General features: G+C 38.1%; 1 protein-coding gene across 5 annotated transcripts in view; it reads right to left on the bottom strand.

Annotated features, from left to right (window-relative positions):
- Positions 1–17472, bottom strand: part of SOCS5 (suppressor of cytokine signaling 5) — a 58906-nt gene that overhangs the window by 17172 nt on the left and 24262 nt on the right. Inside the window, exon 1 of one of the 5 annotated variants that reach the window (XM_082642833.1) lies at positions 9409–9462. The exons of the other annotated variants lie outside the window; for them this stretch is intronic. The gene's annotated coding sequence lies outside the window, so the exon portion shown is untranslated. Of the gene's footprint in view, positions 1–9408; positions 9463–17472 lie in introns of those variants that run through there. 5 annotated transcript variants of the gene reach the window in all.

Genomic DNA, 17472 nt, shown 5'->3' with positions numbered 1-17472 from the left:
TATGACAAAGTGTTAATACATTTATAAGAAGAAGATAAAACACACCACCTCAAATAGAAAATAGCAAAGGACATGTCCAGAAAAATCACAAAATCAGATATACACTTGGCCAATAAATATATGAAAAAGGTCATTCTTAGTATTGATCAGACATCTAAATTAAAGTGTGATATAAGATTTTTCCCTTATCAACTTGGCAAAGTTTGTTTTTATTTCTTTTACATTTTAATGGTAGTATCTAAGCATCGTATTGCGAAGCTAGTATTTTTACACATTGATGTGAGGATATAAATCCACATGGCATTTCAAGAAGGAAATTTTATATAGTATTATCTATCAAAACTTTAAAAAGATGTATATACCTTTTGACTCAAGGTTTCACAATAGAAGTGTATTCCAAGAAAATAATCAGATAAAGACACAAAGGTTTATATACAAGAGATATTCACCATGGCATAATATTAGCAAAAAAATTGGCAATAACTGTATTGTTCAGTTAATAGAGGATTGGTTAAATAAATTGTAGTGCTTTCATTTACTGGAATAATAGACATTAAAACCATGTTTCTAGAGCATTTAATGTTCTGGAAATATTCATGATATAAATATGGTTACAAAACAGTATATAAATTGACCTCAAAACATACATATACATATAAACATATTTTAATAAAAAGATTATGGATAGGAAATACTACTGTGGTTATTTGGGGTGGTTTTTGATTATTATAATTTCATTTTTTCTTTTTTCTTTTCTGTACTTTCCAAGACATTACATTCAAATGTACGAATTTTCTGGCTGGAAAAAATGTTATTTAAAAAGGAAGTAGATCTTCAAAAAGACCAATCTAATTTCATATTATAAACCCAAAATTATGTGTAAAGTGCAGAAGAAATAAATAATGAAGTATTAAGAAAACTTTTTAAAGAAAAGGTGGGGGAAGAGTGTGGAGGAAAAAGACACAAAGAAATGGGTGTTAGAGGGGCAGATGAACACAATCAGTGGGGAAGGAATAACAAATACGGAGATCTCCACTAAAGCCAGCATGATTCTCAAACGGTATTGGGGATCAGCAGCAAATAACATTGGATTGGGAAGTAGGAAATATTCTTTGCCAAAGAGTACCAAGAGTAAGTAATGTGCATTCTTTTGTATATGGAGGTACTATTTATAGCAGCAGTCCCTAACCTTTCTGGCACCAGGGACTGGTTTCGTGGAAGACAGTTTTTCCACGGAGGGGGTTGGGGGGGGTGGTTCAGGCGGTCATGTGAGCGATGGGGAGCGGCAGAGGAAGCTTGGCTCGCTCCCCCGCCGCTCACCTCCTGCTGTGCAGCCTGGTTCCTAACGAGCCACGGACCGGTACTGGGCCACGGACTGGGGGTGGGGACCCCTGATTTATAGGGTAACCAACAGAAATAGATTATGTGATGCAATACAACATTAACACCTGCTAGCACAGCTGAGCTGAGAAGACGAGTTTCCAAAATGTAATAAAAAGAGAAGATAAAAAGCAGGGGCAGGAGTGGTGGGTATTCCACTGTTATAAAAATGTTAATCAAAAAAGCAACACTGATACGAATTCAACTCATACATCAGTCTTAGGAATCCAACTCTTTCCTTAAGTATCAGTCTCCTCTGGTGGCAGGGCACTGACACTCAGGTTGGCAGAGGTAGGTGTGTGTGGTGGGGGAGGAGAACTGATTATAAGTATGAATTTGATGATAAGGGAAACAAGAATTCATACAAAACCCCAAGAACAAAATCAGTAACAAGTGGGCCTAGGCCCTAAGGATACTGGAACTGAGAACCTGGTCCAGTCCCAACGTTGCCCTAGAGGACCAAGCCTCAGGAGTTTGTGGGTCCTTATTTTAGTGCTCCTGCCATTCTTGCGGCTCAGCAACTCCCTGGATACCAGGCTTTTGGTATCTGATTTGCCTCTAACCACAAGCTGGTCTCTGTGCTTCTCCGCTTGATTCTTTTTCTATCTCATAGTTGCCACCCTGCCATACCTTTGGCTAATTCTTGGTCCGTCATAGGTCCCTTCTATCTCTTTCTCTTGACTTCAAATTCTGCTTCTTCCACTGCTTAACTGCCAAATATATTTCTTTGTGTGAGTTTTGTGATCCGCATCATCAGATGTATCCTTACAGAAACCACCACTCTCCGTTACTTGTCAATCCGGAGTACATCTAGACATCAAGTTGAAAGCAGGAGCTCTATTTCTTTAACCAACCAATGAGATCTGTGAGAACTTAATTCAGCACTTTCTACACTTTCTCTGGTTGGCCAGTGACTGACCTATGTCTGGCATCTTTGATTTGGGTACCCATGCTAGTCTAACTACCCACGGCCAAGTAAGGAAAGTCATTCAGAATGCAGAGCACAGCTGCCTTGGTTTACTCCCTCAGCAGATGTTCCCCTTAGACATGACTATGGGAAAGCAGAAGTTGAAATTGCTGTGACAACATGTAAATAATATAGAGATGTTTAATACATTAGTCCTACTCCAACATTTCATAAATCATGTTCCCTGGAATTCTAGTGTGCTAATAAGATATTAAGAGGTATTCTACAAATAAAGGTTTCAGTTCAAATACGTTAGTGCCTTAGCTCTCTAAGAGAGGATATCCTCCTGGGCATTATTTCTCAAATTTACTTGACAATGGCAACCTTACTAGGATTTCACAGGTCACCAATGCTCTGCGAATCAGTGTGGAAAATGCTGTCCAATGGTGCTGCAACTTTCCCCACAATCCAGAATCCACTACAGTGTTAGCTTCAAGAAAGCAAGGACTTTGTTTTGTGCCATGCTTGATACATATTAGATGCTCAATATATGAATGTTTCTGAAACTAAGTCATTAACATGGAGGCTGAAGTCAACAAAAGAAATAGAAGACTAAGTGGGGAAAAAAATTAAGAGGAACTACAATTTCTAGTAATGACAGACTAGGATTTTTTATATCAACCCTCGTACTGAAAACAATTAAAAACCCTTAGATACAAAAAAACCAAAAACACCTTAAAATAAAAAGCTGACAAGATGGTGGGAAACTGCCAGACAAACTAGGAGCAACTAGAACCTAGAGAGGTAATAGGACTCCCTGAAGATACTCTGGCCCTGAGGGCAATTGTAGATAGAGCTCAGTAAATTAGGTCTTTGGTTTCACTGGTCTCATAGGATGAGGGCAACAAATTTCTCAAACACAGATTCTTCAAAAGGTAGAGAGTGCAAGGGAACTCTTCCCCACATTAAACTGGGATCCTAAAAGGCTATAACCTCAGGTAAAGGTAAACTACAACTGAATCTAAAGCCTAATCCCACCCTCAGGAGATTGCAGGGAAGATTGCTTTAGCTCAGACAGAAGCACGAGAAAAAGAGAATGGTGGATAGAACATCCAGGATGTAGGTCCCTAAGAAGTTTGAGCAGCCTGGGCAGGGGTTTGCAGTCTGTGTCTGCATGGACTCCTAATCCAGGGAACTTCAAACTGTGAAATTCTTTTAAAATGTTCCTGGGCTAATGATACCTACACACATCTTAGCAGAAGGAAACATAAACCCTCTCTGAAGGAAGACAACTTCATTCTAGGCCTCAAAGAATACCCACAATGGGCTTCCCTGGTGGCGCAGTGGTTGAGAGTCCGCCTGCCGATGCAGGGGACGCTGGTTCGTGCCCCAGTACGGGAAGATCTGACATGCCGCAGAGCGGCTGGGCCCGTGAGCCATGCATGGCTGCTGAGCCTGTGCTCCGGAACGGGAGAGGCCACAACAGTGAGAGGCCCACGTACCACAAAAAGAAAAAAAAAAAAAGAATACCCACAAGTAATTTTAAAAACAAAAAGCATTAGACACAGTCAAATATAAGCATACAGAAGACATCATAAGTGAGAACAAGAGTCCACAGGAAATAAAATATAATAATATTAAATTATCTGTAGTCAGATTCTTTCCAAAAAGAAAATCCCAAGGCCTAGATAACTTCATTGGTGAATTCTATCATTATTTAAGGAAAAAAAAATTCCAATCTTACACAAGCTCTTTCAGAGATAAGAACAGGGAAACATTCCCCAACTTATTTTATTAGGCTAATATACCTGATACCAAAGCCTAACAAGGACACTATGAGAAGAAAGAATACAGGCTAATCTCAGTCATGAATATAAATACAAGTTTTTAAAAACAAAATATTAGCGAGCTGAATCCAATAGTATATAAAAATGATCAAGTTAGGTACAGCCTAGGAATGCAAGGTTGAATTAACATTAGAAAATTAATGTAATTTATCACACTGATAGTTTGAGAACAAAAAATACATGATAATCTCATTAGATGTAGAAAAAGTATTTCATAAAAAAAAATAAAAAATAAAATGAAAAAAAAAGAAAAAAAAGTATTTCATAAAATTCAACATACATTTCTAATGAAAATTTTTAGTAAACTAAGACTGAAAAGTAACCTTACCTAACTTAAATAAAGAGCATTTCCAGGGCTTCCCTGGTGGTGCAGTGGTTGAAAATCCGCCTGCCGATGCAGGGGATATGGGTTCGTGCCCCAGTCCGTGAAGATCCCACATGCTGCGGAGCGGCTAGGCCCGTGAGCCATGGCCGCTGAGCCTGCGCGTCCGGAGCCTGTGCTCCGCAACGGGAGAGGCCACAACAGTGAGAGGCCGGCGTACCACCGCCCCCCCCCCAAAAAAAGAGCATTTCCAAAAAACGACAGCTAACCTTATCCTTGAAGAAATGCTGAGAATGGAAGAAGAAAAGGATACCTATTATCATCCTTCCTATTCTACATTGTGGTAGAGGTCCTAATCAGCAGAAAAAGGCAAGTTAAGGAATAAAAGGAATTGTTTAAATTCATCTCTACAGATCTGAAAAAAAAACAGTTATCATTATTCTCAGATGAAATAATTGTGTATTTTAAAAGATTCAAAATTATCTAAAAAATTGTTAGAATTAACAAAAATGTGGAAGCATTGGTAGATACAAATCAGTATATAAAATATCTATTGTGGTCCTACCTGTCAGCAACAAACAAAACAAAATGTAAAATTACATACCATTTGCAATAGCATCAGTGATATGAAGTACTTAGGACAAATCTAAGAAAATATCTGCAAGTTTTTACAGGAAAAAAAAAGTATAATCTGTAAGGAAAAGAATATGACATTAAAATTAAAGGCTTCTCTAATCATCAGAAACACAGGGAAGGAAACAAAATTCTCAATACACAAACTTGTTTAGAGACTAAAAGACTAATATCCAGAAAATATAAAGAACTTCTAAAAATCAGTAGGAAAAACTGATAACCAAATAGAAAAGGGGATAAAAGACCTTTTTGACAGGCACTTCACAAAAAGAAATTCAAATATGAAAAGGGGCTCATCCTCCTTAATAAAATCATAAGAGACACAGTTTTCCTGCCCAAAACACTTAAGTGTGTCAATACCAAGTGATGGCGAGAATGGAGAACAACAGGAATGCTCATATCCTGCTTGGGTGAGTATAAATAACCACTTTAGAAAACACTTTGGTACTATCCAGTGAATTGGAAGATGTGAATTCCCTATGATCCAGCAATTCCACTCCTAAGTATAAACTCTTGAAATACTGGTGCCCATGTGCCCCAAGAAAAATATACAAGAATGGTCACAGGCTGAGTTTTTCAATATTAGGAAACGGAACAGAATACACATATTATGGCATGTTCATACAGTGGAACAGTATGCAAATAATAGATCAGAGAAATGAAAATGTTATACACACACACCACATGGATAAATGGCACAAATATAAGTCAGATACAAAAGACTGTATTGACATATAAACATGTCTGTATATATGTATACAAAAGAGGCAAAAGTAAACTACATCATTTAGGGACACATACTTGGTGATAAACTTCAAAGAGAAGGAAGAAATGACTATCACCGAAGTGAGACTGCTTACTTCTGGAGGATAGGATGGGATGCATACAAGTGGGGTTTGACTGGCAAGGGACACGTAGCAGGCTTCTGGTATACTTGCAATGTTCTGTTTCTTGATCTGGGTGGTGAATACGCTTTATAGTTACTCATTAAACTGTACCTTTCTATTTTATTCACTGTGCTATATATATGTTATACTTCACCATAAAAAGAAGGAATAAAGAGCAAAAAAAGAAGTGTACACGAGAGAGAAGAGGGGCTTCCCTGGCGGCCCAGTGGTTAAGACTCCGCGATTCCACTGCAGGGGGCGCGGGTTCGAGCGAGAAGAAAGCAGTAAGCAGTATTTGTTGCAGGCACTAGGGCACTAGGGAAACGCTACCCCCTTAGGTATCTTCAGCGAAATGCCAGTCATCTGTACACTAAGCTATTATTTCTCTAATATATTAGCTTTATCATTGCTGTAACATATTGTATCTTAAGACAATTTCTAATTATAAGAGAAATACTCTTTTGCCAAGTTTTTTTTTTCTACTTTACTCCACAGGGTTCTAAATGTTTTGCTACATATACGAAGAGCCGCTCCGAGAGAGAAAGCCATAAAGAAACACTGGGCACAGCAGCTCCAACTAAAGGCTCCACTAAAGAAAAACACAAAACGTTCAATTCCACACTAGATTACTCAAATGTTACAAATTACACTACAGGTTAAATACAGTTAACTCAATAACTTAACTTATAATATTTAAGAACATAATGCTCCTTGGTATGCCATTATTCTGCCACAATATCTATTTATTCTAAGATGTTGTTCTTTATGAAAGAATCTAAGTTCTTGCCCCTGTTCTGCATCTTCCTATGTAAGGCAATCTAGATTCTACTTTCTTATTTAATAGTATGGGAGAAGAACTTCAGTGTCCTGGATGTAATTTATGAATTAAACCTATTTAACTAACCTAATCCTTTCAGTTGAAATAAAGCTAAAGGGGGGGAAAAGAAAACTTATTTGATTTTAAGAGCTTTTCAGGTATGCAGAAGCTATGAGAACATATGTTCTTGCCTTTATTGTTATAATCAGGTATTTTCTAGGACCAATTCTTACCTCCTTGAGTACAGCTAGATTTGTACCAGAAGCACAAGTCTAGTCCACACATTCCACCCACTTTTCAGTCCACTAATAGCCTAAAAAATCTGTCTTATTTTGGCTATTCCCCATCGCACCTCAAATTCACCATACTTAAAGCTAATTCAAGAGTTCTCCCCAAAATGGGATATCAGTACACCACAGAATTTCTTAGAATTTTTTAAATTTTACTCTTCTTCCATGTGACACAATTATAGTTTCTTTCTCCAGAATGGCTCTAAAATTTACCTTTTTTCCTCCACTTTCACTGCCAATAACCTTGTCCAGATTTCTATTGCCACTTTCCTAGATTTCTGCAACACCTTAGTCTCTCCTCTCTTCCTAACTCCTAACACTGCCAGACTCATTTCCTTTCAGGAACATTCAACAGTCACACACACCTTCTTGTGGCTGACCTTCACTCACTGCCATCCATAATTAGGCCTCATTTTATCCAAACTTAATTCTTGCTCTAAAACACCTCCACTACTTTGTCCTTCACCATTCAATTCTATTTTTAGTGTCTACATCAAGTTCTAATTTCCCTAAAAGGGTTTACAGCTAACACCACAATGTGTTCTGTTCTTCTCAGATCCTTTCAGGCATGTCAATTTTATTTCTACAACAGTACTAAAAGATTTAAAAGACAAAGAACTCTTAGACTGCTTCTTGTAACTCAAAACACCTAGGGGAAAGATGGAAATTTACATCCAGACTTTTAGGAAAAAGATAAAACGGTATCAGAGCCAAGGTGCTCTATTCTATTCTGGTGCTTCGGTCTTGGCTCAAGTAACTGAGTAAATCAACAGCTGGTCTGTGGCTGGCTAGAGAAGTATGACTCACCATTTTGCCAAACTGACCAAACAATCAGCTGCAATGGGCAAGTATCTGTGAGATCCAGTTTAAACCACTGGACATGCATTTTATTTAAGTAACTATTTGAAAGCTTACTCAGAATTTTAGTAAGAATTTAACTACCAATTTGGACTATGTATACAGTGGGATAGAGGCCAAAACCCAGAATTTTCTAGGCATCAGTCACATTACTGGCAATCAAACATCCAATAATTACTGTCACTAAACTAACTCCCATCTGATAACAAAGGAGGTGAGGTGAGAGAAATGGAGCTACTTTTCCTTACTCCACCCATTTATAACCCTTTTCTCTTCAATGCTGGAGAAATATCATAAAAGCAAATCCAGCAGGCTACAGCTATAACCATTTCCTTCTCACTGTCCACTGGTAAAATTTCCATATTTCAAAAGAATTAGGGATTCATAGGTTGCACTCTCCTTTGTGTCTCTATCATATCATCAAGAGACTTAAATAAAACAAAATTTAATATTTTCTTGTGAAAAACTATATTTCTTTCTAATTCCACTCTTGTACCTATTTTCCAGATTTGACACCAGGATAATGTTTTTCATAACTTAATTTTATTTTTTAGTTTATACTTCAGAAACTGTGATTGGGAGGGGGGATTACTTCCTATAAAAATAAATTTCTAATATAGGTGATTGTTTTTATCTTCTTTGCATTTTTGTTAAATTTCCTTTTAAAAAGATATGTTATTATGTGGTTTGTGTCTGGGGGTAGTTGTGGTGAAATTATAATAAGACATTATTTGTGTGGAGAATATCTTTAGAAAACAAAAATCTTACCAAAAAACCAGTGTAACACAGCAATCCAAGTGTCCACTGATAGATGAAAGGACAAATAAAATGTGGTACATATATATAACAATATATTTAGCCTTAAAAAGGAAAGAAATTCTGACACATGCTACAACACAATGAACCTTGAAGACCTTCTAAGTGAAATAAGCCAGTCACAAAAGAACAAATACAGATTCCTCTTATATAAAATTCCTAGAGTCGTCAAATTCATAGACAGAAAGTAGAATGGTGGTTGCCAGGGGCTTGGGGGAGGGGGTAACAGGGAGTTAGTGTTTAATGGGTTCTGAATCTCAGGGAAGATAGAAAAGTTCTGGTGATGGATGGTGGCGATGGTTGCACAACAGTGTGAATGAACTTAATGCCACAGAACAGTACACTTAAAAATGGTTACAGTGGGGCTTCCCTGGTGGCACAGTGGTTGAGAGTCCACCTGCCGATGCAGGGGACACGGGTTCGTGCCCCGATCCGGGAAGATCCCACATGCCGCGGAGCGGCTGGGCCCGTGAGCCATGGCTGCTGAGCCTGCGCGTCTGGAGCCTGTGCTCCACAACAGGAGAGGCCACGACAGTGAAAGGCCCGCGTACCGCAAAAAAACAAAAACAAAGAAAAATGGTTACAATGGTAACTTTCATGTATATTTTACCACAATTAAAAAAAAACAGTATAATACAGAGAATATATCACCTTTTAAATAACTGTTCTCTCTGTGTGACCAGTTTTGAGGCATTACTGAAAAGAAGCCATGCCCTCTACTATTGGCAGCATCCACTTCCCTCTACAAAATGGAGAAAATAGAAAAAAAAAATGTAAGTCTAAGAAATCAGCTCTATATAAGCAATTCCCTTGTTCACATGGGTATTTAAACATCATTCCCTGCTTTTGTCTCTGATACTTTTGCTATAATTTTCCTGAATGCCTTTAGAAGTCCACAATCTGGTGAAGAAGACAAATGAATTCTAATACAACTTAAATACTAATTAATTAGAGTGCTGTCGGGAACACAAAGCACAAAGAAACTACCTCTAGCTGGGGAAGTGTGGCACACTACCAGCTGTACTCCATACCTGTTCTCCCTTTCTTCCATAATAATACGATTAGCTGGTACAGAGCCACCAAAAATAAAGACTATTTCCAGGCCTTCCTTGAGGCCAATGAGATTCAAGTAGATACATAATTTGGGAGCTTTAGGGAAATGTTGAGAGATAGCTCTCAAATGCCCTTAGTGCCTTTTTTGTTCCTTGTACATCATAGAGCATAAGACAGATAGCTCCATTTTGGATGGTGAGGACAAGGGTTAAATGTGAGAGATTCTGAAGCCATGAGGTAGACATTACTTCCCTAATGACATCGTGAAACAGAGCTGTCATTTCAGCCCCACACTGCAAAGTCCACTGTTATAGGAGAGATATAAATTCTCTCTTGTTTTTAGACCATTGTTATTTTGGAGGTTCTGTTACTTGCCATTGTACCTAATCCTAATTAATGCAGAGGGTCGGGGAAGGTTTCACAGAAAAGGTGATTTTGAGCTAGGTTTTAAAGAATGAATTAGTTGCCTGCTGAGTGGAGAAAGGCATTTTAGGCAGAGAGAGGGGACAGGATCTGGCTTTCCAAAGGTGAGGAGTGGTTTAGATGGCTGAAGTACAGGATAGGTGGAGTGAAGTAAAAGAAAAAGCAACCTGAAAAGCCGGGAAGAAAGACCCTAAAGGGTCTTACATGCCATGCTTAAAAAGGGTGATTTATTCCTGTACTTGGTTGTATTAAATGACTATGACTTCACTGGTAATTCTCTGCATATTCTAGAAGAGCCAAATGGCTCAGTCAGAAAACAAAGCAATACAGATTAAGGTATGGTGAGGACAGGGTCAGGAAGAAAAAGAAAGCCTTATTTCTATTAGAGAAGGGCACACTATTATTTCTGTAAATGCTGAGGACTAGAAGAAATACCTGGCACAAAGAAAAGATTACGAGTCCTGAGAGTTATGGGAGAGGAATATGGACAATACAGAAAAGAGGAAGCATACATATAATTTGGTAATCTCTGGATTAGGTAAAGATTAGAATCTGCCTTTTAAGGCAAATGAGGTCCATGAACTGTACAGTATAACTATGACCATCTGATTATAACACATTTTTATTATATGCTTACATCCATGGTTTCTTTTCACAAGTGGCTATCATAGTAATAACGGAACAGCATCTAGTCTATGGTAAGAACTTGGTATTTGATGATCAAACACCTTTCCCTATCAAAGAAGAGTTATAAAAATGATGAGGGAGGAAAAAAAATCAATACTCTTTAAGGTTATTAAGAGTTTTAATTATTATTCATGCAAGTAGTATTATTTTTCTGCAAAAATCATGTATCATTTTTGTAAATTTTTAGTTTTATAATTAAGGAAACAACCAACCACCAATGCCCCATCAAAAAAAATTAAAAAACAGCAGCAACTATTTCCTCATAAAAGTATCAGAGGCAAACTACTGAGAGGGTATATGGCCTCTATAAATCCATAATCCATTAATTGTGTGCATCAAAGTTTCAAAGATCAGAAAATTCTTTTTAAAAAGTCTCTCAATGTTTCCATTATTTTTGTCTCTAGCTCTCCCTAAACTTAAGTACAGCATTTTAGCCTCCTAACAAATATTTATTACATGCTGATCAGACCATAAGTACTGTGTGGAATACTGGATAGAAAACTGTAGGACATGTTTTTTTCTGTTTTATCCTGATATTCCTGTTTTCAATTAGTTTTAGAGGATCTTTGGTATCTTCAACCAGATTATGAGGTTTTATCAGTACTCTCCTCTGGTAACAGGCATCAAAATATGCTAAGGAACCCTGTGATAAAAGATTTTAATTTTTTAGAGTGGGCTAGATGGCTTTCTTAATTTAGACTTGTAATTAAAATCATCTGTATCTAAATTTTGCTTGGAAGACTCTAGTTATATCATTTTCTTTTTTTCTTTTTCTTTTTTTTTGCGGTATGCGGACCTCCCACTGTTGTGGCCTCCCATTGCGGAGCACAGGCTCCGGGCGCGCAGGCTCAGCGGCCATGGCTCACGGGCCCAGCCACTCCGCGGCATGTGGGATCTTCCCAGACCGGGGTACGAACCCGTGTCCCCTGCATCGGCAGGCGGACTCCCAACCACTGTGCCACCAGGGAAGTCCTATATCATTTTCTTATCCCCTGAATTTCATCCGATAATTACTTATCCCTTACAATGGTTATTTATTATAAAATAATTTGGGCAAAAATAGGAATCCGATGGGCAAAGAGACCTTTGGCCCATGTAGTTATTTCTCAATGAATGTACATTACAATGATAAAACTTCAAGAATGATTCACCACATCATTTTTTTTTTTTTTTGGTGTACATGTGCTTTCATTTTTTTTTTTTGCTTCCGGTTTTAAACATTGTATAAATAAAGCTAAGTGTGAAACTAGGTATTGTGAAAGCTGGTTATAAATTCACCTGACTTATTACCATATAGAAGACTAACTCTCATGGCCCTAGCCCTTAAAACCAAGAAACAGGGTTACAGAAGCAGTAGCTTCTAAAAACACAGAAAGGACACAGTTGCTAATAAGCATCTACAGCTTTTATAATACTCTCAAAGGGGTCAAGCCTATGAAAGATCCACACTAGTTCCTCCTTATCCCACTAGATTCCCAGACTCCAGTTGAGTCTCCTTCAGTCTACCTTCCATACTGTCAACAGTGAGTGCTATATAAATTAGTGTTAGAAAATACAATTCACTGTGGAAAAATTTTCAGTGTTCTCTACCCGCTGAGGGATAAAATGTAAATTCTTTCATGTGGCATACAGGGTTATTGAGACTTTGGCCCCTGCCTAACCATTATGTTTTATTTACAATGTTTCCTTTTCCTTCCTTCCTTCCAAGTTCTAACCTTAACACTGAACTTCTCTTTTAACACTGAACTATGTAAGAGGTTCCTGAACATACCAGGCTTACATCTGCATGTTTTTTCAGATGCTGCTGTCTCCCTGCCTGGAATGCCCTCCTTCTACCTATGCAATACCTGGCAGAACACTGTACTTATTTGCCAAGTCTCGGTTCAAGTGCCATCTTCTCTGTCAAGTCTTCCAAGACTCCTCCAGGCTGACCGAAGAGCTCCATTTCCAGAGGTGTGCTGGTCAATCAGTTCTCAGAAGGGGAAAAAAAGCCCTGTTACAGTCAGTTTTGCTCTAACATTTGTCTGGAAAACTCAAATTTGTTCCAATGTGCTTGTTACACTAGGGAACAACAAGATCACTGAATAACTGTTATTTGCTTACGTGCCATTAAACACTAGATGAATGCAGAAAACTGCGCCCAGCTGCACTGAGCCCAATGCCTGGGAATACACAGTACACACACCTACCTCAAACATCTCCCAGCTACCTCAGCCCACCTCCTGTCAGGAGCCTCACCCATCCACATGAGATGTTACCTTTTCCTCAGATTTCAGACACCTTCCCTCCACCATTCCACAATAATTCACAAGAGGCAACCTCTCCCACGCCCACTTCTCAAGCAAACCTCTGGTCTTTTTCAAGGTAAAGCACCATATTTATTTTTTTCTTAACTATTTCCATTTTAACATGCAAAACTGTGTTACTCTTTTAATTTGGTTCTCCTTTTTTTTTTTAATGTGTTGCTAAGGAAGTTTTTAAGTATTGTGCCCAATCCCATTTTTCCCTACACTTAGTGATTTTTAGGAATGCATCCCATTACAGCAGAACTGGCTGTATGTATGTAGCATCTGCTGATTTGTGTGGTATACATACCACCACAGATGATTTCAAATACTAACAGCTAGGTTCACGGGTCCAGCCTGTCTCCAACACACCATACCCACAGTACTTTACATATCTTTGTCACAGTAATTATTTTTTTGAATAACTGTTTCTCTGTTTATTTCAATAGGCAGCAAGCTCCTTGAGGGTAGAGCCCTTTTTGCTGACATTCCCTCAAGAATACTCAGTGATTATTATGTGTCTTGCTAATGCAGATACCAGAGGGTAACAGACTTAAAATCTAATATAAATAATGATAACTATAAAACCTATCTCTACAATAGAGAATATCTTCTCTGCCCCAACCGCCAGCTACTCTATTAGTAAGAGGAGAGATTATAACAAAAGAAAATGCTCCATAACTAATCTACATATACCTACTAATCTAATCTACTAATCTGCATACCTCAAAGTATATGTGGATTGTAAGCTAATTAAAAAAAAAACAGATTCTGAAGATGTGCTCTAACAGACTTTTTTTCCTGATTGGTAAATTTATTTAAAATGTCTTATCATACAGATAGCCAAAAGGCGCATGAAAAGATGCTCAACATTGCTAATTATTAGAGAAATGCAAATCAAAACTACGATGAGATATCACCTCACACCGGTCAGAATGTCCATGATTAAAAAGTCTACAAATAATAAATGCTGGAGAGGGTGTGGAGAAAAAGGAACCCTCCTACACTGTTGGTGGGAATGTAAATTGGTGCAGCCACTATGGAAAACAGTATGGAGGTTCCCTAAAAACCTAAAAATAGAGTTGCCATATGATCCAGCAGTTCCACTCCTGGGGCATATATCCAGAGAAAACTACAATTCAAAAAGATATATGCACCCCTATGTTCACAGCAGCACTATTCACAATAGCCAAGACATGGAAGCCACCTAAATGTCCATCAACAGATAAATGGATAAAGATGATGTAGCATACACACACACACACACACACACGGAATACTAATTAGCCATAAAAAAGAATGAAACAATGCCATTTGCAGCAACATGGATGGACCTAGAGATTATCATACTAAGTGAAATCAGACAAAGACATACCATATGATATCACTTACATGTGGAATCTAAAATATGATACAAATGAACTTATTTATAAAACAGAAACAGACGTACATACATAGGAAAGAAACTTATGGTTACCAAAGGGGAAAGGAGGTGGGGAGGGATAAATTAGGAGTTTGCGATTAGCAAATACAAATTACTATATATAAAAACAGGTAAACAACAAGGTCCTACTGTAGAGCACAGGAAACTATATTCAATATCTTGTAATAAACCATAATAGAAAAGAATGTGAAAAAGAATATATATGGCTATGTATACCTGAATCATTTTGCTGTATACCAGAAACTAACACAACATTTTAAATCAACTATACTTCAATAAAAAAAAAATGTCTTACAAGAATATGCAAATTAAATTTAGTTATAATAATACATTTAATCTTTTGTGAAAAAAAATAAAATTACACAAAATAGGACCTATCCCAAATATGGGCCATTTTTTCCAACTCAATATTATTCTAAACCTGTATCAAAAGCTACCCTGAAATTGAGGGAGATCAGTAATAATATCCTAAAATTTAAAATACAGAGCATTATATAACATAGTAATTACCAGAGGCTAAGTGATTTATTGGTCAAAAACCACATCTAAATTGATTTCTTTGCATACACACACATTTAAATTTTTAAAATTCATAGTATTTATATTTTAACTACCATAAGCTTGAATAATATAGAAAAGTGTGATTTTAAAGCTATATGTTAGTGACATGAGTAAGAAAATTAGTTCTCACTCAACATACTACCATATGTCTCAAACAAGGGTGAAAAGCTACTTCTGTTTCTTATATTAAAGTTCTGCTAAGAAACTAAAACATAGTATTGTTAAGTCCTACAGCATAGAGAACTGGTGCTCAAATTTAGCATATATCAGATTAACAGAGGCTCATCAAAACAAATTACTGGGCCCCATTCCCAGAATTCTGATTTAGTAGATCTGAGGCGGGGTTAGAGATTTTGCATTTCTAGCAAGTTCTCATGTGGGTCTGATGATGCTGGTCCTGGGAACACACCTTGGGTCCTGTGTTCAAATCCCAGCCTGTCACTATCTGTGCCTCTGGACCTAGTTTAAGAGTTTACTCCTCAATTTCCTCATGTCTAAAAGGGGGACAGTTGTCAGAGAATTAAACAAATAATATATTTAAAGTGTCCAGCACATGGTGAGGACTCAAATGATAAGGACATATATTGGTTGAATAAATAATGCCCTTCTTAAAAGTACACAATACAGGGTTCTTTCTAGTGCCAGCTAAGATAAAGTAAAAACACTCCACCCTGTCCCTCCTATTGAATACAGCTATCAAATCTAAACAAAATGTATGGAGCAGTTATTTAAAGACTGTAAAAAGTAAATGGTAGCAGGTAGATTGGGGAAGAAGACCAGAATTCAAAGGGCCATGGAACCAAGGGTGGGTTTACTTTCTTCCCTCTTGTATCCTGCCACGTGGACTGGGGGAAACCTGGAAGTGGGCAGCAATGTAGACAAGTGTTTCATGTGAAGTGCTTTAGTTCAGGCTTGGGCAGGAAAAGGGAGGCGGTAACAACAGGGGGCCCACAGGTACCTATAGGTCTGAGGGAGGGAAATCCTCTCCAATCCCAGAAGCTGTGGTTTCAAGAGGGTGGGGCAAAACCCTCTCCTAACCCTTTTTTCCCCCTCTCTGTGCTCCTACCCCTGGTCCCTCCATGTGGGCACAATCACAGGAAGTGAGCACAGTAGACAAAGCTTTCTGGCTGGAGGACTAAAAAGGGCAGTTCCCGGGGAAGTAGAAAGTATAGGGGAAATAGCTGAGTGGGAGGAACTCAGAAAAGCGACTCCATAAGGTTGCTTATGAACGCCTGGGCTCACTCCAGAGCTGAAAATGGCATCGAATTTATCCTAAATAGCAAACCAAAAAGTTTTGAGAATTGAACAAAGAAAAAAATAGTCACCTATCTCAAACTGGCCAATGGGCAGTGCACACACAGGACAGATCCAAATAGCAAAGCACTACAGGCTTTGAAAACCAAATTGATATTGAAATCACAACTCACAGAAAGCTAGCTGCAACTTGCAGCCTAAACCAACAGGGTCCACTGCCTGCTAAAACGCAAAAATGAACATTCACCACTGAATTTAAGCAAGACCCAGGGTCTCATAACACTTCAGTATGCAATCCAAAATTATTTGGCATATGAAGAACCAGGAAAATCTCAACTTGCATGGTACAATAAAGAGATATCAATAATTGAGATGACACAGTTGTTGGAAGTATCTGACAGACTTCAAAGCAGCTACTATAAAAATGCTCCGAATACTTGTAAAAAAAAAAAAATGCTCCAAGAGGGGCAAACACTTTTGAAATGAATAGAAGGTCTCTGCATATTGCCAATACTCTCTTGTTCTTTGGTAGTGGAAACACAAAGGCTTTATTCCTGAGCTTAAATTCCATAGTTACAAATGTCAATCAACCAAGTCTTTGGAACATCAATTTACAAATTACCAAAAACTTTAAGCATGTTCATAACCTTTAATCAACTAATTCTAGTTCTGGGAAGCCTTTTTTTTTTTTTTTTTTGTCGGTACGTGGGCCTCTCACTGTTGTGGCCTCTTCCGTTGTGGAGCACAGGCTCCAGATGTGCAGGCTCCGGACGCACAGGCTCAGCGGCCATGGCTCACAGGCCTAGCCGCTCTGCGGCATGTGGGATCTTCCCGGACCTGGGCATGAACCCGTGTCCCCTGCATCGGCAGGCGGACTCTCAACCACTGTGCCACCAGGGAAGCCCTGGGAAGCCATTTTACTGAACTAATCTAAAACATAGGAAAAGCTTTTCTGATCAAGAAAAATTTTTTTTCCAAGAATTTATGCTAGTGCAAAACAAGAAATAA

Source organism: Mesoplodon mirus (genome assembly GCF_964341445.2).
Source record: "Mesoplodon mirus genome assembly, chromosome: 14".
Lineage (NCBI taxonomy): Eukaryota > Metazoa > Chordata > Mammalia > Artiodactyla > Ziphiidae > Mesoplodon > Mesoplodon mirus.
Note: the sequence above shows the minus strand (reverse complement) of the source record. Positions and strands in the feature narration are given on the sequence as shown.